General features: G+C 39.7%; 18 non-coding genes across 18 annotated transcripts; all 18 read right to left on the minus strand.

Annotated features, from left to right (window-relative positions):
* Positions 1-353: 353 nt before the first annotated feature.
* Positions 354-425, minus strand: trnae-uuc. Its single transcript has one exon. It is a non-coding gene; the product is annotated as a tRNA-Glu (tRNA).
* Positions 426-635: 210 nt separating this feature from the next.
* On the minus strand, positions 636-708 carry trnar-acg. Its single transcript has one exon. It is a non-coding gene; the product is annotated as a tRNA-Arg (tRNA).
* A 982-nt stretch (positions 709-1690) lies between these two features.
* Positions 1691-1762, minus strand: trnae-uuc. The gene has a single exon. It is a non-coding gene; the product is annotated as a tRNA-Glu (tRNA).
* A 1269-nt stretch (positions 1763-3031) lies between these two features.
* trnae-uuc lies at positions 3032-3103 on the minus strand. Its single transcript has one exon. It is a non-coding gene; the product is annotated as a tRNA-Glu (tRNA).
* A 1255-nt stretch (positions 3104-4358) lies between these two features.
* On the minus strand, positions 4359-4430 carry trnae-uuc. The gene has a single exon. It is a non-coding gene; the product is annotated as a tRNA-Glu (tRNA).
* A 1270-nt stretch (positions 4431-5700) lies between these two features.
* Positions 5701-5772, minus strand: trnae-uuc. The gene has a single exon. It is a non-coding gene; the product is annotated as a tRNA-Glu (tRNA).
* A 205-nt stretch (positions 5773-5977) lies between these two features.
* Positions 5978-6050, minus strand: trnar-acg. The gene has a single exon. It is a non-coding gene; the product is annotated as a tRNA-Arg (tRNA).
* Positions 6051-7034: 984 nt separating this feature from the next.
* trnae-uuc lies at positions 7035-7106 on the minus strand. Its single transcript has one exon. It is a non-coding gene; the product is annotated as a tRNA-Glu (tRNA).
* Positions 7107-7316: 210 nt separating this feature from the next.
* Positions 7317-7389, minus strand: trnar-acg. Its single transcript has one exon. It is a non-coding gene; the product is annotated as a tRNA-Arg (tRNA).
* A 1159-nt stretch (positions 7390-8548) lies between these two features.
* On the minus strand, positions 8549-8620 carry trnae-uuc. Its single transcript has one exon. It is a non-coding gene; the product is annotated as a tRNA-Glu (tRNA).
* A 1547-nt stretch (positions 8621-10167) lies between these two features.
* trnar-acg lies at positions 10168-10240 on the minus strand. Its single transcript has one exon. It is a non-coding gene; the product is annotated as a tRNA-Arg (tRNA).
* Positions 10241-11502: 1262 nt separating this feature from the next.
* Positions 11503-11575, minus strand: trnar-acg. The gene has a single exon. It is a non-coding gene; the product is annotated as a tRNA-Arg (tRNA).
* A 984-nt stretch (positions 11576-12559) lies between these two features.
* Positions 12560-12631, minus strand: trnae-uuc. Its single transcript has one exon. It is a non-coding gene; the product is annotated as a tRNA-Glu (tRNA).
* Positions 12632-14189: 1558 nt separating this feature from the next.
* trnar-acg lies at positions 14190-14262 on the minus strand. Its single transcript has one exon. It is a non-coding gene; the product is annotated as a tRNA-Arg (tRNA).
* Positions 14263-15245: 983 nt separating this feature from the next.
* On the minus strand, positions 15246-15317 carry trnae-uuc. Its single transcript has one exon. It is a non-coding gene; the product is annotated as a tRNA-Glu (tRNA).
* A 1267-nt stretch (positions 15318-16584) lies between these two features.
* trnae-uuc lies at positions 16585-16656 on the minus strand. Its single transcript has one exon. It is a non-coding gene; the product is annotated as a tRNA-Glu (tRNA).
* Positions 16657-17923: 1267 nt separating this feature from the next.
* trnae-uuc lies at positions 17924-17995 on the minus strand. Its single transcript has one exon. It is a non-coding gene; the product is annotated as a tRNA-Glu (tRNA).
* A 1545-nt stretch (positions 17996-19540) lies between these two features.
* trnar-acg lies at positions 19541-19613 on the minus strand. The gene has a single exon. It is a non-coding gene; the product is annotated as a tRNA-Arg (tRNA).
* Between the last annotated feature and the right edge of the window lie 810 nt (positions 19614-20423).

The raw sequence follows: 20423 nt of genomic DNA on the forward strand, positions 1-20423 counted from the left end.
TTATCAGACATGTTATCCATTGCGCCACTGGCCGCACAGCCAAGCTGAAGTCAGGACACACCTAGGCCAGTGTACACAGTCATAGCTTCTGTCACCGACAAGGTTCCTTGGGATTTCTGTTACAGATGGAAATCTTAATCTGATCCTCCTGTTGTTGCATGAATTTTACTGCAGAGCAAGAAATGCAGCCATGAAGTGTATTCAACGTTTAAAAAGCCTTGTATAATTTGAATCTACATAACATGTCACATTTCCTGTTGCTGAGGGAATATTGTTGTGTTGTGTGAAACTGCTGCCAGTTAAAATGCAGTATCTGTTGTTACACAAGTGCATCCCAAACGACAAGATATTCTTTCCCATACCGGGAGTTGAACCCGGGCCACCTGGGTGAAAACCAGGAATCCTAACCGCCAGACCATATGGGAAGACACATACTTAAAATACACATCACAGACAAATCTTTAAATGTTGACATTATGCCTGTTGGATTAAAAGCTACATCTTTTTTTCTCTGAGATGTTGGGGAATGTCCAGATGAAATCAGTCTAAAATGAGCTTGAAGTGAGAACAGCCAGAAGCACTGAAGAGTATACAGTATCAATGCCGGCTTGATTTCAATCAATTAAATTAAGTATCGAGCCAGCCAGGAGTCGAACCTAGAATCTTCTGATCCGTAGTCAGACACGTTATCCATTGCGCCACTGGCCCCACGTCTAAGCTGAAGTCAGGTCACAGCTAGACTAGTGTACACAGTCATTGTGTCTGTCAACAACAAGGTTCCTTGGTTTTCTGTTTCAGATGCATATCTTAATTTGATCCTCCTGTTGTTGCATGAATTTTACTGAAGAGCAAGAAATGCAAACTTGAAGTGTATTCAATGTTTAAAAAGTCTTGTAAATTATGAATCTACAAAACATGTCACATTTGCTGTTGCTGAGGGAATATTGTTGTGTTGTGTGATTCTGCTGCCAGTTAAAATGTGGTATCTGTTCTTACACAAGTGCATCCCAAATGACAAGATGTTCTTTCCCATACTGGGAGTTCAACCCGGGCGAAAACCAGGAATCCTAAAAGCCAGACCATATGGGAAGACAGTTACTTAAAAAAACATCACAGACAAATCCATAAATGTTGAAATTATGCTTGTTGTATTACAAGCTCCATCTTTTTCTCAGCGATGTTGGAGAAAAGTCCCATATAAAATCAGTCTAAAATGTGTTTGAATCGAGAACTGCCAGACACAATGAAAAGTACACAGTATTTTTCCCAGCTTGATTTTGGTCAAATAAATCTAGTTTTGAGCCAAACAGGAGTCAAATATTCAATCTTCTGACCTGTTATCAGACACGTTATCCATTGCGCCACTGGCCGCACAGCCAAGCTGAAGTCAGGACACACCTAGGCCAGTGTACACAGTCATAGCTTCTGTCACCGACAAGGTTCCTTGGGATTTCTGTTACAGATGCAAATCTTAATTTGATCCTCCTGTTGTTGCATGAATTTTACTGCAGAGCAAGAAATGCAGCCATGAAGTGTATTCAACGTTTAAAAAGCCTTGTATAATTTGAATCTACATAACATGTCACATTTCCTGTTGCTGAGGGAATATTGTTGTGTTGTGTGAAACTGCTGCCAGTTAAAATGCAGTATCTGTTGTTACACAAGTGCATCCCAAACGACAAGCTTTTCTTTCCCATACCGGGAGTTGAACCCAGGCCACCTGGGTGAAAACCAGGAATCCTAACCGCTAGACCATATGGGAAGACACATACTTAAAATACACATCACAGACAAATCTTTAAATGTTGACATTATGCCTGTTGAATTAAAAGCTACATCTTTTTTTTCTCTGAGATGTTGGGGAATGTCCAGATGAAATCAGTCTAAAATGAGTTTGAAGTGAGAACAGCCAGAGGCACTGAGAAGTATACAGTATCAATCCCGGATTGATTTCAATCAATTAAACATTAAGTATCAAGGCAGCAAGGAGTCGAACCTAGAATATTCTGATCCGTAGTCAGACACGTTATACATCGCGCCACTGGCTCCACGTCTAAGCTGAAGTCAGGTCACAGCTAGACCAGTGTACACAGTCATTGCGTCTGTCAACAACAAGGTTCCTTGGTTTTCTGTTTCAGATGCATATCTTAATTTGATCCTCCTGTTGTTGCATGAATTTTACTGCAGAGCAAGAAATGCAAACTTGAAGTGTATTCAATGTTTAAAAAGTCTTGTAAATTATGAATCTACAAAACATGTCACATTTGCTGTTGCTGAGGGAATATTGTTGTGTTGTGTGATTCTGCTGCCAGTTAAAATGTGGTATCTGTTCTTACACAAGTGCATCCCAAATGACAAGATGTTCTTTCCCATACTGGGAGTTCAACCCGGGCGAAAACCAGGAATCCTAAAAGCCAGACCATATGGGAAGACAGTTACTTAAAAAAACATCACAGACAAATCCATAAACGTTGAAATTATGCTTGTTGTATTACAAGCTCCATCTTTTTTCTCAGAGATGTTGGAGAAAAGTCCCATATAAAATCAGTCTAAAATGTGTTTGAATCGAGAACTGCCAGACACAATGAAAAGTACACAGTATTTTTCCCAGCTTGATTTTGGTCAAATAAATCTAGTTTTGAGCCAAACAGGAGTCAAATATTCAATCTTCTGACCTGTTATCAGACACGTTATCCATTGCGCCACTGGCCGCACAGCCAAGCTGAAGTCAGGACACACCTAGGCCAGTGTACACAGTCATAGCTTCTGTCACCGACAAGGTTCCTTGGGATTTCTGTTACAGATGCAAATCTTAATTTGATCCTCCTGTTGTTGCATGAATTTTACTGCAGAGCAAGAAATGCAGCCATGAAGTGTATTCAACGTTTAAAAAGCCTTGTATAATTTGAATCTACATAACATGTCACATTTCCTGTTGCTGAGGGAATATTGTTGTGTTGTGTGAAACTGCTACCAGTTAAAATGCAGTATCTGTTGTTACACAAGTGCATCCCAAACGACAAGCTTTTCTTTCCCATACCCGGAGTTGAACCCGGGCCACCTGGGTGAAAACCAGGAATCCTAACCGCTAGACCATATGGGAAGACACATACTTAAAATACACATCACAGACAAATCTTTAAATGTTGACATTATGCCTGTTGAATTAAAAGCTACATCTTTTTTTTCTCTGAGATGTTGGGGAATGTCCAGATGAAATCAGTCTAAAATGAGTTTGAAGTGAGAACAGCCAGAGGCACTGAGAAGTATACAGTATCAATCCCGGATTGATTTCAATCAATTAAACATTAAGTATCAAGGCAGCAAGGAGTCGAACCTAGAATATTCTGATCCGTAGTCAGACACGTTATACATCGCGCCACTGGCTCCACGTCTAAGCTGAAGTCAGGTCACAGCTAGACCAGTGTACACAGTCATTGCGTCTGTCAACAACAAGGTTCCTTGGTTTTCTGTTTCAGATGCATATCTTAATTTGATCCTCCTGTTGTTGCATGAATTTTACTGCAGAGCAAGAAATGCAAACTTGAAGTGTATTCAATGTTTAAAAAGTCTTGTAAATTATGAATCTACAAAACATGTCACATTTTCTGTTGCTGAGGGAATATTGTTGTGTTGTGTGATTCTGCTGCCAGTTAAAATGTGGTATCTGTTCTTACACAAGTGCATCCCAAATGACAAGATGTTCTTTCCCATACTGGGAGTTGAACCCGGGCGAAAAACAGGAATCCTAAAAGCCAGACCATATGGGAAGACAGTTACTTTAAAAAAACATCACAGACAAATCCATAAACGTTGAAATTATGCTTGTTGTAATTACAAGCTCCATCTTTTTCTCAGAGATGATGGAGAAAAGTCCCATATAAAATCAGTCTAAAATGTGTTTGAATCTAGAACTGCCAGACACAATGAAAAGTATACAGTATTTTTCCCAGCTTGATTTTGGTCAAATAAATCTAGTTTTGAGCCAAACAGGAGTCAAATATTCAATCTTCTGACCTGTTATCAGACATGTTATCCATTGCGCCACTGGCCGCACAGCCAAGCTGAAGTCAGGACACACCTAGGCCAGTGTACACAGTCATAGCTTCTGTCACCGACAAGGTTCCTTGGGATTTCTGTTACAGATGCAAATCTTAATTTGATCCTCCTGTTGTTGCATGAATTTTACTGCAGAGCAAGAAATGCAGCCATGAAGTGTATTCAACGTTTAAAACGCCTTGTATAACATGTCACATTTCCTGTTGCTGATGGAATATTGTTGTGTTGTGTGAAACTGCTGCCAGTTAAAATGCAGTATCTGTTGTTACACAAGTGCATCCCAAAAGACAAGATATTCTTTCCCATACCGGGAGTTGAACCCGGGCCACCTGGGTGAAAACCAGGAATCCTAACCGCTAGACCATATGGGAAGACACATACTTAAAATACACATCACAGACAAATCTTTAAATGTTGACATTATGCCTGTTGGATTAAAAGCTACATCTTTTTTTCTCTGAGATGTTGGGGAATGTCCAGATGAAATCAGTCTAAAATGAGTTTGAAGTGAGAACAGCCAGAAGCACTGAAAAGTATACAGTATCAATCCCGGCTTGATTTCAATCAATTAAAAATTAAGCATCGAGGCAGCAAGGAGTCGAACCTAGAATCTTCTAATCCGTAGTCAGACACGTTATCCATCGCGCCACTGGCCCCACGTCTAAGCAGAAGTCAGGTCACAGCTAGACCAGTGTACACAGTCATTGCGTCTGTCAACAACAAGGTTCCTTGGTTTTCTGTTTCAGATGCATATCTTAATTTGATCCTCCTGTTGTTGCATGAATTTTACTGCAGAGCAAGAAATGCAAACTTGAAGTGTATTCAATGTTTAAAAAGTCTTGTAAATTATGAATCTACAAAACATGTCACATTTGCTGTTGCTGAGGGAATATTGTTGTGTTGTGTGATTCTGCTGCCAGTTAAAATGTGGTATCTGTTCTTACACAAGTGCATCCCAAATGACAAGATGTTCTTTCCCATACTGGGAGTTCAACCCGGGGCGAAAACCAGGAATCCTAAAAGCCAGACCATATGGGAAGACAGTTACTTTAAAAAAACATCACAGACAAATCCATAAACGTTGAAATTATGCTTGTTGTAATTACAAGCTCCATCTTTTTCTCAGAGATGATGGAGAAAAGTCTCATATAAAATCAGTCTAAAATGTGTTTGAATCGAGAACTGCCAGACACAATGAAAAGTATACAGTATTTTTCCCAGCTTGATTTTGGTCAAATAAATATAGTTTTGAGCCAAACAGGAGTCAAATATTCAATCTTCTGACCTGTTATCAGACACGTTATCCATTGCGCCAGTGGCCGCACAGCCAAGCTGAAGTCAGGACACACCTAGGCCAGTGTACACAGTCATAGCTTCTGTCACCGACAAGGTTCCTTGGGATTTCTGTTACAGATGCAAATCTTAATTTGATCCTCCTGTTGTTGCATGAATTTTACTGCAGAGCAAGAAATGCAGCCATGAAGTGTATTCAACGTTTAAAAAGCCTTGTATAATTTGAATCTACATAACATGTCACATTTCCTGTTGCTGAGGGAATATTGTTGTGTTGTGTGAAACTGCTGCCAGTTAAAATCCAGTATCTGTTGTTACACAAGTGCATCCCAAACGACAAGATATTCTTTCCCATACCGGGAGTTGAACCCGGGCCACCTGGGTGAAAACCAGGAATCCTAAGCGCTAGACCATATGGGAAGACACATACTTAAAATACACATCACAGACAAATCTTTAAATGTTGACATTATGCCTGTTGGATTAAAAGCTACATCTTTTTTTCTCTGAGATGTTGGGGAATGTCCAGATGAAATCAGTCTAAAATGAGTTTGAAGTGAGAACAGCCAGAAGCACTGAAAAGTATTCAGTATCAATCCCGGCTTGATTTCAATCAATTAAATATCGAGCCAGCCAGGAGTCGAACCTAGAATCTTCTGATCCGTAGTCAGACACGTTATCCATTGCGCCACTGGCCCCACGTCTAAGCTGAAGTCAGGTCACAGCTAGACCAGTGTACACAGTCATTGCGTCTGTCAACAACAAGGTTCCTTGGTTTTCTGTTTCAGATGCATATCTTAATTTGATCCTCCTGTTGTTGCATGAATTTTACTGCAGAGCAAGAAATGAAAACTTGAAGTGTATTCAATGTTTAAAAAGTCTTGTAAATTATGAATCGACAAAACATGTCACATTTTCTGTTGCTGAGGGAATATTGTTGTGTTGTGTGATTCTGCTGCCAGTTAAAATGTGGTATCTGTTCTTACACAAGTGCATCCCAAATGACAAGATGTTCTTTCCCATACTGGGAGTTCAACCCGGGCGAAAACCAGGAATCCTAAAAGCCAGACCATATGGGAAGACAGTTACTTTAAAAAAACATCACAGACAAATCCATAAACGTTGAAATTATGCTTGTTGTAATTACAAGCTCCATCTTTTTCTCAGAGATGTTGGAGAAAAGTCCCATATAAAATCAGTCTAAAATGTGTTTGAATCGAGAACTGCCAGACACAATGAAAAGTATACAGTATTTTTCCCAGCTTGATTTTGGTCAAATAAATCTAGTTTTGAGCCAAACAGGAGTCAAATATTCAATCTTCTGACCTGTTATCAGACACGTTATCCATTGCGCCACTGGCCGCACAGCCAAGCTGAAGTCAGGACACACCTAGGCCAGTGTACACAGTCATAGCTTCTGTCACCGACAAGGTTCCTTGGGATTTCTGTTACAGATGCAAATCTTAATTTGATCCTCCTGTTGTTGCATGAATTTTACTGCAGAGCAAGAAATGCAGCCATGAAGTGTATTCAACGTTTAAAAAGCCTTGTATAATTTGAATCTACATAACATGTCACATTTCCTGTTGCTGAGGGAATATTGTTGTGTTGTGTGAAACTGCTGCCAGTTAAAGTGCAATATCTGTTGTTACACAAGTACATCCCAAACGACAAGATATTCTTTCCCATACCGGGAGTTGAACCCGGGCCACCTGGGTGAAAACCAGGAATCTTAACCGCTAGACCATATAGGAAGACACATACTTAAAATACACATCACAGACAAATCTTTAAATGTTGACATTATGCCTGTTGGATTAAAAGCTACATCTTTTTTTCTCTGAGATATTGGGGAATGTCCAGATGAAATCAGTCTAAAATGAGTTTGAAGTGAGAACAGCCAGAAGCACTGAAAAGTATACAGTATCAATCCCGGCTTGATTTCAATAAATTTAATTAAGTATCGAGCCAGCCAGGAGTCGAACCTAGAATCTTCTGATCCGTAGTCAGACACGTTATCCATTGCGCCACTGGCCCCATGTCTAAATTGAAGTCAAGTCACAACTAGACCAGTGTACACAGTCATTGTGTCTGTCAACAACAAGGTTCCTTGGTTTTCTGTTTCAGATGCATATCTTAATTTGATCCTCCTGTTGTTGCATGAATTTTACTGAAGAGCAAGAAATGCAAACTTGAAGTGTATTCAATGTTTAAAAAGTCTTGTAAATTATGAATCTACAAAACATGTCACATTTGCTGTTGCTGAGGGAATATTGTTGTGTTGTGTGATTCTGCTGCCAGTTAAAATGTGGTATCTGTTCTTACACAAGTGCATCCCAAATGACAAGATGTTCTTTCCCATACTGGGAGTTCAACCCGGGCGAAAACCAGGAATCCTAAATGCCAGACCATATGGGAAGACAGTTACTTAAAAAAAACATCACAGACAAATCCATAAACGTTGAAATGATGCCTGTTGGATTAAAAGCTACATCTTTTTTTCTCTGAGATGTTGGGGAATGTCCAGATGAAATCAGTCTAAAATGAGTTTGAAGTGAGAACAGCCAGAAGCACTGAAAAGTATACAGTATCAATCCCGGCTTGATTTCAATAAATTAAATTAAGTATCGAGCCAGCCAGGAGTCGAACCTAGAATCTTCTGATCCGTAGTCAGACACGTTATCCATTGCGTTGGAGAAAAGTCCCATATAATATCAGTCTAAAATGTGTTTGAATCGAGAACTGCCAGACACAATGAAAAGTATACAGTATTTTTCCCAGCTTGATTTTGGTCAAATAAATCTAGTTTTGAGCCAAACAGGAGTCAAATATTCAATCTTCTGACCTGTTATCAGACACTTTATCCATTCCGCCACTGGCCGCACAGCCAAGCTGAAGTCAGGACACACCTAGGCCAGTGTACACAGTCATAGCTTCTGTCACCGACAAGGTTCCTTGGGATTTCTGTTACAGATGCAAATCTTAATTTGATCCTCCTGTTGTTGCATGAATTTTACTGCAGAGCAAGAAATGCAGCAATGAAGTGTATTCAACGTTTAAAATGCCTTGTATAATTTGAATCTACATAACATGTCACATTTCCTGTTGCTGAGGGAATTGTGTTGTGTGAAACTGCTGCCAGTTAAAATGCAGTATCTGTTGTTACACAAGTGCATCCCAATCAACAAGATATTCTTTCCCATACCGGGAGTTGAACCCGGGCCACCTGGGTGAAAACCAGGAATCCTAACCACTAGACCATATGGGAAGACACATACTTAAAATACACATCACAGACAAATCTTTAAATGTTGACAATATGCCTGTTGGATTAAAAGCTACATCTTTTTTTCTCTGAGATGTTGGGGAATGTCCAGATGAAATCAGTCTAAAATGAGTTTGAAGTGAGAACAGCCAGAAGCACTGAAAAGTATACAGTATCAATCCCGGCTTGATTTCAATAAATTAAATTAAGTATCGAACCAGCCAGGAGTCGAACGTAGAATCTTCTGATCCGTAGTCAGACACGTTATCCATTGCGCCACTGGCCCCACGTCTAAGCTGAAGTCAAGTCACAGTGTACACAGTGTACACAGTCCAGTGTACACAGTCATTGTGTCTGTCAACAACAAGGTTCCTTGGTTTTCTGTTTCAGATGCATATCTTAATTTGATCCTCCTGTTGTTGCATGAATTTTACTGAAGAGCAAGAAATGCAAACTTGAAGTGTATTCAATGTTTAAAAAGTCTTGTAAATTATGAATCTACAAAACATGTCACATTTGCTGTTGCTGAGGGAATATTGTTGTGTTGTGTGATTGTGCTGCCAGTTAAAATGTGGTATCTGTTCTTACACAAGTGCATCCCAAATGACAAGATGTTCTTTCCCATACTGGGAGTTCAACCCGGGCGAAAACCAGGAATCCTAAAAGCCAGACCATATGGGAAGACAGTTACTTTAAAAAAACATCACAGACAAATCCATAAACGTTGAAATGATGCTTGTTGTAATTACAAGCTCCATCTTTTTCTCAGCGATGTTGGAGAAAAGTCCCATATAAAATCAGTCTAAAATGTGTTTGAATCGAGAACTGCCAGACACAATGAAAAGTATACAGTATTTTTCCCAGCTTGATTTTGGTCAAATAAATCTAGTTTTGAGCCAAACAGGAGTCAAATATTCAATCTTCTGACCTGTTATCAGACACTTTATCCATTGCGCCACTGGCCGCACAGCCAAGCTGAAGTCAGGACACACCTAGGCCAGTGTACACAGTCATAGCTTCTGTCACCGACAAGGTTCCTTGGGATTTCTGTTACAGATGCAAATCTTAATTTGATCCTCCTGTTGTTGCATGAATTTTACTGCAGAGCAAGAAATGCAGCCATGAAGTGTATTCAACGTTTAAAAAGCCTTGTATAATTTGAATCTACATAACATGTCACATTTCCTGTTGCTGAGGGAATATTGTTGTGTTGTGTGAAACTGCTGCCAGTTAAAATGCAGTATCTGTTGTTACACAAGTGCATCCCAAACGACAAGATATTCTTTCCCATACCAGGAGTTGAATCCGGGCCACCTGGGTGAAAACCAGGAATCCTAACCACTAGACCATATGACACATACTTAAAATACACATCACAGACAAATCTTTAAATATTGACATTATGCCTGTTGGATTAAAAGCTACATCTTTTTTTCTCTGAGATGTTGGGGAATGTCCAGATGAAATCAGTTTGAAGTGAGAACAGCCAGAAGCACTGAAAAGTATTCAGTGTCAATCCCGGCTTGATTTCAATCAATTAAATTAAGTATCGAGCCAGCCAGGAGTCGAACCTAGAATCTTCTGATCCGTAGTCAGACACGTTATCCATTGTGCCACTGGCCCCACGTCTAAGCTGAAGTCAGGTCACAGCTAGACCAGTGTACACAGTCATTGCGTCTGTCAACAACAAGGTTCCTTGGTTTTCTGTTTCAGATGCATATCTTAATTTGATCCTCCTGTTGTTGCATGAATTTTACTGCAGAGCAAGAAATGCAAACTTGAAGTGTATTCAATGTTTAAAAAGTCTTGTAAATTATGAATCTACAAAACATGTCACATTTGCTGTTGCTGAGGGAATATTGTTGTGTTGTGTGATTCTGCTGCCAGTTAAAATGTGGTATCTGTTCTTACACAAGTGCATCCCAAATGACAAGATGTTCTTTCCCATACTGGGAGTTCAACCCGGGCGAAAACCAGGAATCCTAAACGCCAGACCATATGGGAAGACAGTTACTTAAAAAAAAATCACAGACAAATCCATAAACGTTGAAATGATGCAAGTTGTAATTACAAGCTCCATCTTTTTCTCAGAGATGTTGGAGAAAAGTCCCATATAAAATCAGTCTAAAATGTGTTTGAATCGAGAACTGCCAGACACAATGAAAAGTATACAGTATTTTTCCCAGCTTGATTTTGGTCAAATAAATATAGTTTTGAGCCAAACAGGAGTCAAATATTCAATCTTCTGACCTGTTATCAGACACGTTATCCATTGCGCCAGTGGCCGCACAGCCAAGCTGAAGTCAGGACACACCTAGGCCAGTGTACACAGTCATAGCTTCTGTCACCGACAAGGTTCCTTGGGATTTCTGTTACAGATGCAAATCTTAATTTGATCCTCCTGTTGTTGCATGAATTTTACTGCAGAGCAAGAAATGCAGCAATGAAGTGTATTCAACGTTTAAAATGACTTGTATAATTTGAATCTACATAACATGTCACATTTCCTGTTGCTGAGGGAATATTGTTGTGTTGTGTGAAACTGCTGTCAGTTAAAATGCAGTATCTGTTGTTACACAAGTGCATCCCAAACGACACGAAATTCTTTCCCATACCGGGAGTTGAACCCGGGCCACCTGGGTGAAAACCAGGACCAACCACTAGACCATATGGGAAGACACATACTTAAAATACACATCACAGACAAATCTTTAAATGTTGACATTATGCCTGTTGGATTAAAAGCTACATCTTTTTTTCTCTGAGATGTTGGGGAATGTCCAGATGAAATCAGTCTAAAATGAGGTTGAAGTGAGAACAGCCAGAAGCACTGAAAAGTATTCAGTGTCAATCCCGGCTTGATTTCAATCAATTAAATTAAGTATCGAGCCAGCCAGGAGTCGAACCTAGAATCTTCTGATCCGTAGTCAGACACGTTATCCATTGCGCCACTGGCCCCACGTCTAAGCTGAAGTCAGGTCACAACTAGACCAGTGTACACAGTCATTGCGTCTGTCAACAACAAGGTTCCTTGGTTTTCTGTTTCAGATGCATATCTTCATTTGATCCTCCTGTTGTTGCATGAATTTTACTGCAGAGCAAGAAATGCAAACTTGAAGTGTATTCAATGTTTAAAAAGTCTTGTAGATTACGAATCTACAATACATGTCACATTTGCTGTTGCTGAGGGAATATTGTTGTGTTGTGTGATTCTGCTGCCAGTTAAAATGTGGTATTTTTTCTTACACAAGTGCATCCCAAATGACAAGATGTTCTTTCCCATACTGGGAGTTCAACCCGGGCGAAAACCAGGAATCCTAAACGCCAGACCATATGGGAAGACAGTTACTTAAAAAAAACATCACAGACAAATCCATAAACGTTGAAATGATGCAAGTTGTAATTACAAGCTCCATCTTTTTCTCAGAGATGTTGGAGAAAAGTCCCATATAAAATCAGTCTAAAATGTGTTTGAATCGAGAACTGCCAGACACAATGAAAAGTATACAGTATTTTTCCCAGCTTGATTTTGGTCAAATAAATCTAGTTTTGAGCCAAACAGGAGTCAAATATTCAATCTTCTGACCTGTTATCAGACACTTTATCCATTCCGCCACTGGCCGCACAGCCAAGCTGAAGTCAGGACACACCTAGGCCAGTGTACACAGTCATAGCTTCTGTCACCGACAAGGTTCCTTGGGATTTCTGTTACAGATGCAAATCTTAATTTGATCCTCCTGTTGTTGCATGAATTTTACTGCAGAGCAAGAAATGCAGCAATGAAGTGTATTCAACGTTTAAAATGCCTTGTATAATTTGAATCTACATAACATGTCACATTTCCTGTTGCTGAGGGAATATTGTTGTGTTGTGTGAAACTGCTGCCAGTTAAAATGCAGTATCTGTTGTTACACAAGTGCATCCCAATCAACAAGATATTCTTTCCCATACCGGGAGTTGAACCCGGGCCACCTGGGTGAAAACCAGGAATCCTAACCACTAGACCATATGGGAAGACACATACTTAAAATACACATCACAGACAAATCTTTAAATGTTGACAATATGCCTGTTGGATTAAAAGCTACATCTTTTTTTCTCTGAGATGTTGGGGAATGTCCAGATGAAATCAGTCTAAAATGAGTTTGAAGTGAGAACAGCCAGAAGCACTGAAAAGTATACAGTATCAATCCCGGCTTGATTTCAATAAATTAAATTAAGTATCGAACCAGCCAGGAGTCGAACGTAGAATCTTCTGATCCGTAGTCAGACACGTTATCCATTGCGCCACTGGCCCCACGTCTAAGCTGAAGTCAAGTCACAGTGTACACAGTGTACACAGTCCAGTGTACACAGTCATTGTGTCTGTCAACAACAAGGTTCCTTGGTTTTCTGTTTCAGATGCATATCTTAATTTGATCCTCCTGTTGTTGCATGAATTTTACTGAAGAGCAAGAAATGCAAACTTGAAGTGTATTCAATGTTTAAAAAGTCTTGTAAATTATGAATCTACAAAACATGTCACATTTGCTGTTGCTGAGGGAATATTGTTGTGTTGTGTGATTGTGCTGCCAGTTAAAATGTGGTATCTGTTCTTACACAAGTGCATCCCAAATGACAAGATGTTCTTTCCCATACTGGGAGTTCAACCCGGGCGAAAACCAGGAATCCTAAAAGCCAGACCATATGGGAAGACAGTTACTTTAAAAAAACATCACAGACAAATCCATAAACGTTGAAATGATGCTTGTTGTAATTACAAGCTCCATCTTTTTCTCAGCGATGTTGGAGAAAAGTCCCATATAAAATCAGTCTAAAATGTGTTTGAATCGAGAACTGCCAGACACAATGAAAAGTATACAGTATTTTTCCCAGCTTGATTTTGGTCAAATAAATCTAGTTTTGAGCCAAACAGGAGTCAAATATTCAATCTTCTGACCTGTTATCAGACACTTTATCCATTGCGCCACTGGCCGCACAGCCAAGCTGAAGTCAGGACACACCTAGGCCAGTGTACACAGTCATAGCTTCTGTCACCGACAAGGTTCCTTGGGATTTCTGTTACAGATGCAAATCTTAATTTGATCCTCCTGTTGTTGCATGAATTTTACTGCAGAGCAAGAAATGCAGCCATGAAGTGTATTCAACGTTTAAAAAGCCTTGTATAATTTGAATCTACATAACATGTCACATTTCCTGTTGCTGAGGGAATATTGTTGTGTTGTGTGAAACTGCTGCCAGTTAAAATGCAGTATCTGTTGTTACACAAGTGCATCCCAAACGACAAGATATTCTTTCCCATACCAGGAGTTGAATCCGGGCCACCTGGGTGAAAACCAGGAATCCTAACCACTAGACCATATGACACATACTTAAAATACACATCACAGACAAATCTTTAAATATTGACATTATGCCTGTTGGATTAAAAGCTACATCTTTTTTTCTCTGAGATGTTGGGGAATGTCCAGATGAAATCAGTCTAAAATGAGTTTGAAGTGAGAACAGCCAGAAGCACTGAAAAGTATTCAGTGTCAATCCCGGCTTGATTTCAATCAATTAAATTAAGTATCGAGCCAGCCAGGAGTCGAACCTAGAATCTTCTGATCCGTAGTCAGACACGTTATCCATTGTGCCACTGGCCCCACGTCTAAGCTGAAGTCAGGTCACAGCTAGACCAGTGTACACAGTCATTGCGTCTGTCAACAACAAGGTTCCTTGGTTTTCTGTTTCAGATGCATATCTTAATTTGATCCTCCTGTTGTTGCATGAATTTTACTGCAGAGCAAGAAATGCAAACTTGAAGTGTATTCAATGTTTAAAAAGTCTTGTAAATTATGAATCTACAAAACATGTCACATTTGCTGTTGCTGAGGGAATATTGTTGTGTTGTGTGATTCTGCTGCCAGTTAAAATGTGGTATCTGTTCTTACACAAGTGCATCCCAAATGACAAGATGTTCTTTCCCATACTGGGAGTTCAACCCGGGCGAAAACCAGGAATCCTAAACGCCAGACCATATGGGAAGACAGTTACTTAAAAAAAAATCACAGACAAATCCATAAACGTTGAAATGATGCAAGTTGTAATTACAAGCTCCATCTTTTTCTCAGAGATGTTGGAGAAAAGTCCCATATAAAATCAGTCTAAAATGTGTTTGAATCGAGAACTGCCAGACACAATGAAAAGTATACAGTATTTTTCCCAGCTTGATTTTGGTCAAATAAATATAGTTTTGAGCCAAACAGGAGTCAAATATTCAATCTTCTGACCTGTTATCAGACACGTTATCCATTGCGCCAGTGGCCGCACAGCCAAGCTGAAGTCAGGACACACCTAGGCCAGTGTACACAGTCATAGCTTCTGTCACCGACAAGGTTCCTTGGGATTTCTGTTACAGATGCAAATCTTAATTTGATCCTCCTGTTGTTGCATGAATTTTACTGCAGAGCAAGAAATGCAGCAATGAAGTGTATTCAACGTTTAAAATGACTTGTATAATTTGAATCTACATAACATGTCACATTTCCTGTTGCTGAGGGAATATTGTTGTGTTGTGTGAAACTGCTGTCAGTTAAAATGCAGTATCTGTTGTTACACAAGTGCATCCCAAACGACACGAAATTCTTTCCCATACCGGGAGTTGAACCCGGGCCACCTGGGTGAAAACCAGGAATCCTAACCACTAGACCATATGGGAAGACACATACTTAAAATACACATCACAGACAAATCTTTAAATGTTGACATTATGCCTGTTGGATTAAAAGCTACATCTTTTTTTCTCTGAGATGTTGGGGAATGTCCAGATGAAATCAGTCTAAAATGAGTTTGAAGTGAGAACAGCCAGAAGCACTGAAAAGTATACAGTATCAATCCCGGCTTGATTTCAATAAATTAAATTAAGTATCGAGCCAGCCAGGAGTCGAAACTAGAATCTTCTGATCCGTAGTCAGACACGTTATCCATTGCGCCACTGGCCCCACGTCTAAGCTGAAGTCAAGTCACAGCTAGACCAGTGTACACAGTCATTGTGTCTGTCAACAACAAGGTTCCTTGGTTTTCTGTTTCAGATGCATATCTTAATTTGATCCTCCTGTTGTTGCATGAATTTTACTGAAGAGCAAGAAATGCAAACTTGAAGTGTATTCAATGTTTAAAAAGTCTTGTAAATTATGAATCTACAAAACATGTCACATTTGCTGTTGCTGAGGGAATATTGTTGTGTTGTGTGATTCTGCTGCCAGTTAAAATGTGGTATTTTTTCTTACACAAGTGCATCCCAAATGACAAGATGTTCTTTCCCATACTGGGAGTTCAACCCGGGCGAAAACCAGGAATCCTAAACGCCAGACCATATGGGAAGACAGTTACTTAAAAAAAACATCACAGACAAATCCATAAACGTTGAAATGATGCAAGTTGTAATTACAAGCTCCGTCTTTTTCTCAGAGATGTTGGAGAAAAGTCCCATATAAAATCAGTCTAAAATGTGTTTGAATCGAGAACTGCCAGACACAATGAAAAGTATACAGTATTTTTCCCAGCTTGATTTTGGTCAAATAAATCTAGTTTTGAGCCAAACAGGAGTCAAATATTCAATCTTCTGACCTGTTATCAGACACGTTATCCATTGCGCCACTGGCCGCACAGTCAAGCTGAAGTCAGGACACACCTAGGCCAGTGTACACAGTCATAGCTTCTGTCACCGACAAGGTTCCTTGGGATTTCTGTTACAGATGCAAATCTTAATTTGATCTTCCTGTTGTTGCATGAATTTTACTGCAGAGCAAGAAATGCAGCAATGAAGTGTATTCAACGTTTAAAAAGCCTTGTATAATTTGAATCTACATAACATGTCACATTTCCTGTTGCTGAGGGAATATTGTTGTGTTGTGTGAAACTGCTGCCAGTTAAAATGCAGTATCTGTTGTTACACAAGTGCATCCCAAACGACAAGATATTCTTTCCCATACCGGGAGTTGAACCCGGGCCACCTGGGTGAAAACCAGGAATCCTAACCACTAGACCATATGGGAAGACACATACTTAAAATACACATCACAGACAAATCTTTAAATGTTGACATTATGCCTGTTGGATTAAAAGCTACATCTTTTTTTCTCTGAGATGTTGGGGAATGTCCAGATGAAATCAGTCTAAAATGAGTTTGAAGTGAGAACAGCCAGAAGCACTGAAAAGTATACAGTATCAATCCCGGCTTGATTTCAATAAATTAAATTAAGTATCGAGCCAGCCAGGAGTCGAAACTAGAATCTTCTGATCCGTAGTCAGACACGTTATCCATTGCGCCACTGGCCCCACGTCTAAGCTGAAGTCAAGTCACAGCTAGACCAGTGTACACAGTCATTGTGTCTGTCAACAACAAGGTTCCTTGGTTTTCTGTTTCAGATGCATATCTTAATTTGATCCTCCTGTTGTTGCATGAATTTTACTGAAGAGCAAGAAATGCAAACTTGAAGTGTATTCAATGTTTAAAAAGTCTTGTAAATTATGAATCTACAAAACATGTCACATTTGCTGTTGCTGAGGGAATATTGTTGTGTTGTGTGATTCTGCTGCCAGTTAAAATGTGGTATCTGTTCTTACACAAGTGCATCCCAAATGACAAGATGTTCTTTCCCATACTGGGAGTTCAACCCGGGCGAAAACCAGGAATCCTAAAAGCCAGACCATATGGGAAGACAGTTACTTTAAAAAAACATCACAGACAAATCCATAAACGTTGAAATGATGCAAGTTGTAATTACAAGCTCCATCTTTTTCTCAGCGATGTTGGAGAAAAGTCCCATATAAAATCAGTCTAAAATGTGTTTGAATCGAGAACTGCCAGACACAATGAAAAGTATACAGTATTTTTCCCAGCTTGATTTTGGTCAAATAAATCTAGTTTTGAGCCAAACAGGAGTCAAATATTCAATCTTCTGACCTGTTATGAGACACGTTATCCATTGCGCCACTGGCCGCACAGCCAAGCTGAAGTCAGGACACACCTAGGCCAGTGTACACAGTCATAGCTTCTGTCACCGACAAGGTTCCTTGGGATTTCTGTTACAGATGCAAATCTTAATTTGATCCTCCTGTTGTTGCATGAATTTTACTGCAGAGCAAGAAATGCAGCAATGAAGTGTATTCAACGTTTAAAATGCCTTGTATAATTTGAATCTACATAACATGTCACATTTCCTGTTGCTGAGGGAATATTGTTGTGTTGTGTGAAACTGCTGCCAGTTAAAATGCAATATCTGTTGTTACACAAGTGCATCCCAAACAACAAGATATTCTTTCCCATACCGGGAGTTGAACCCGGGCCACCTGGGTGAAAACCAGGAATCCTAACCGCTAGACCATATGGGAAGACACATACTTAAAATACACATCACAGACAAATCTTTAAATGTTGACATTATGCCTGTTGGATTAAAAGCTACATCTTTTTTTCTCTGAGATGTTGGGGAATGTCCAGATGAAATCAGTCTAAAATGAGTTTGAAGTGAGAACAGCCAGAAGCACTGAAAAGTATACAGTATCAATCCCGGCTTGATTTCAATCAATTAAATTAAGTATTGAGCCAGCCAGGAGTCGAACCTAGAATCTTCTGATCCGTAGTCAGACACGTTATCCATTGCCCCACTGGCCCCACGGCTAAGCTGAAGTCAGGTCACAGCTAGACCAGTGTACACAGTCATTGTGTCTGTCAACAACAAGGTTCCTTGGTTTTCTGTTTCAGATGCATATCTTAATTTGATCCTCCTGTTGTTGCATGAATTTTACTGCAGAGCAAGAAATGCAAACTTGAAGTGTATTCAATGTTTAAAAAGTCTTGTAAATTATGAATCTACAAAACATGTCACATTTGCTGTTGCTGAGGGAATATTGTTGTGTTGTGTGATTCTGCTGCCAGTTAAAATGTGGTATCTGTTCTTACACAAGTGCATCCCAAATGACAAGATGTTCTTTCCCATACTGGGAGTTCAACCCGGGCGAAAACCAGGAATCCTAAACGCCAGACCATATGGGAAGACAGTTACTTAAAAAAAAATCACAGACAAATCCATAAACGTTGAAATGATGCAAGTTGTAATTACAAGCTCCATCTTTTTCTCAGAGATGTTGGAGAAAAGTCCCATATAAAATCAGTCTAAAATGTGTTTGAATCGAGAACTGCCAGACACAATGAAAAGTATACAGTATTTTTCCCAGCTTGATTTTGGTCAAATAAATATAGTTTTGAGCCAAACAGGAGTCAAATATTCAATCTTCTGACCTGTTATCAGACACGTTATCCATTGCGCCAGTGGCCGCACAGCCAAGCTGAAGTCAGGACACACCTAGGCCAGTGTACACAGTCATAGCTTCTGTCACCGACAAGGTTCCTTGGGATTTCTGTTACAGATGCAAATCTTAATTTGATCCTCCTGTTGTTGCATGAATTTTACTGCAGAGCAAGAAATGCAGCAATGAAGTGTATTCAACGTTTAAAATGACTTGTATAATTTGAATCTACATAACATGTCACATTTCCTGTTGCTGAGGGAATATTGTTGTGTTGTGTGAAACTGCTGTCAGTTAAAATGCGGTATCTGTTGTTACACAAGTGCATCCCAAACGACACGAAATTCTTTCCCATACCGGGAGTTGAACCCGGGCCACCTGGGTGAAAACCAGGACCAACCACTAGACCATATGGGAAGACACATACTTAAAATACACATCACAGACAAATCTTTAAATGTTGACATTATGCCTGTTGGATTAAAAGCTACATATTTTTTTCTCTGAGATGTTGGGGAATGTCCAGATGAAATCAGTCTAAAATGAGGTTGAAGTGAGAACAGCCAGAAGCACTGAAAAGTATTCAGTGTCAATCCCGGCTTGATTTCAATCAATTAAATTAAGTATCGAGCCAGCCAGGAGTCGAACCTAGAATCTTCTGATCCGTAGTCAGACACGTTATCCATTGCGCCACTGGCCCCACGTCTAAGCTGAAGTCAGGTCACAACTAGACCAGTGTACACAGTCATTGCGTCTGTCAACAACAAGGTTCCTTGGTTTTCTGTTTCAGATGCATATCTTCATTTGATCCTCCTGTTGTTGCATGAATTTTACTGCAGAGCAAGAAATGCAAACTTGAAGTGTATTCAATGTTTAAAAAGTCTTGTAGATTACGAATCTACAATACATGTCACATTTGCTGTTGCTGAGGGAATATTGTTGTGTTGTGTGATTCTGCTGCCAGTTAAAATGTGGTATTTTTTCTTACACAAGTGCATCCCAAATGACAAGATGTTCTTTCCCATACTGGGAGTTCAACCCGGGCGAAAACCAGGAATCCTAAACGCCAGACCATATGGGAAGACAGTTACTTAAAAAAAACATCACAGACAAATCCATAAACGTTGAAATGATGCAAGTTGTAATTACAAGCTCCATCTTTTTCTCAGAGATGTTGGAGAAAAGTCCCATATAAAATCAGTCTAAAATGTGTTTGAATCGAGAACTGCCAGACACAATGAAAAGTATACAGTATTTTTCCCAGCTTGATTTTGGTCAAATAAATCTAGTTTTGAGCCAAACAGGAGTCAAATATTCAATCTTCTGACCTGTTATCAGACACGTTATCCATTGCGCCACTGGCCGCACAGTCAAGCTGAAGTCAGGACACACCTAGGCCAGTGTACACAGTCATAGCTTCTGTCACCGACAAGGTTCCTTGGGATTTCTGTTACAGATGCAAATCTTAATTTGATCCTCCTGTTGTTGCATGAATTTTACTGCAGAGCAA

This window comes from Oncorhynchus mykiss, unplaced genomic scaffold (genome assembly GCF_013265735.2).
Source record: "Oncorhynchus mykiss isolate Arlee unplaced genomic scaffold, USDA_OmykA_1.1 un_scaffold_304, whole genome shotgun sequence".
In the NCBI taxonomy this organism is placed as follows: Eukaryota; Metazoa; Chordata; class Actinopteri; order Salmoniformes; family Salmonidae; genus Oncorhynchus; species Oncorhynchus mykiss.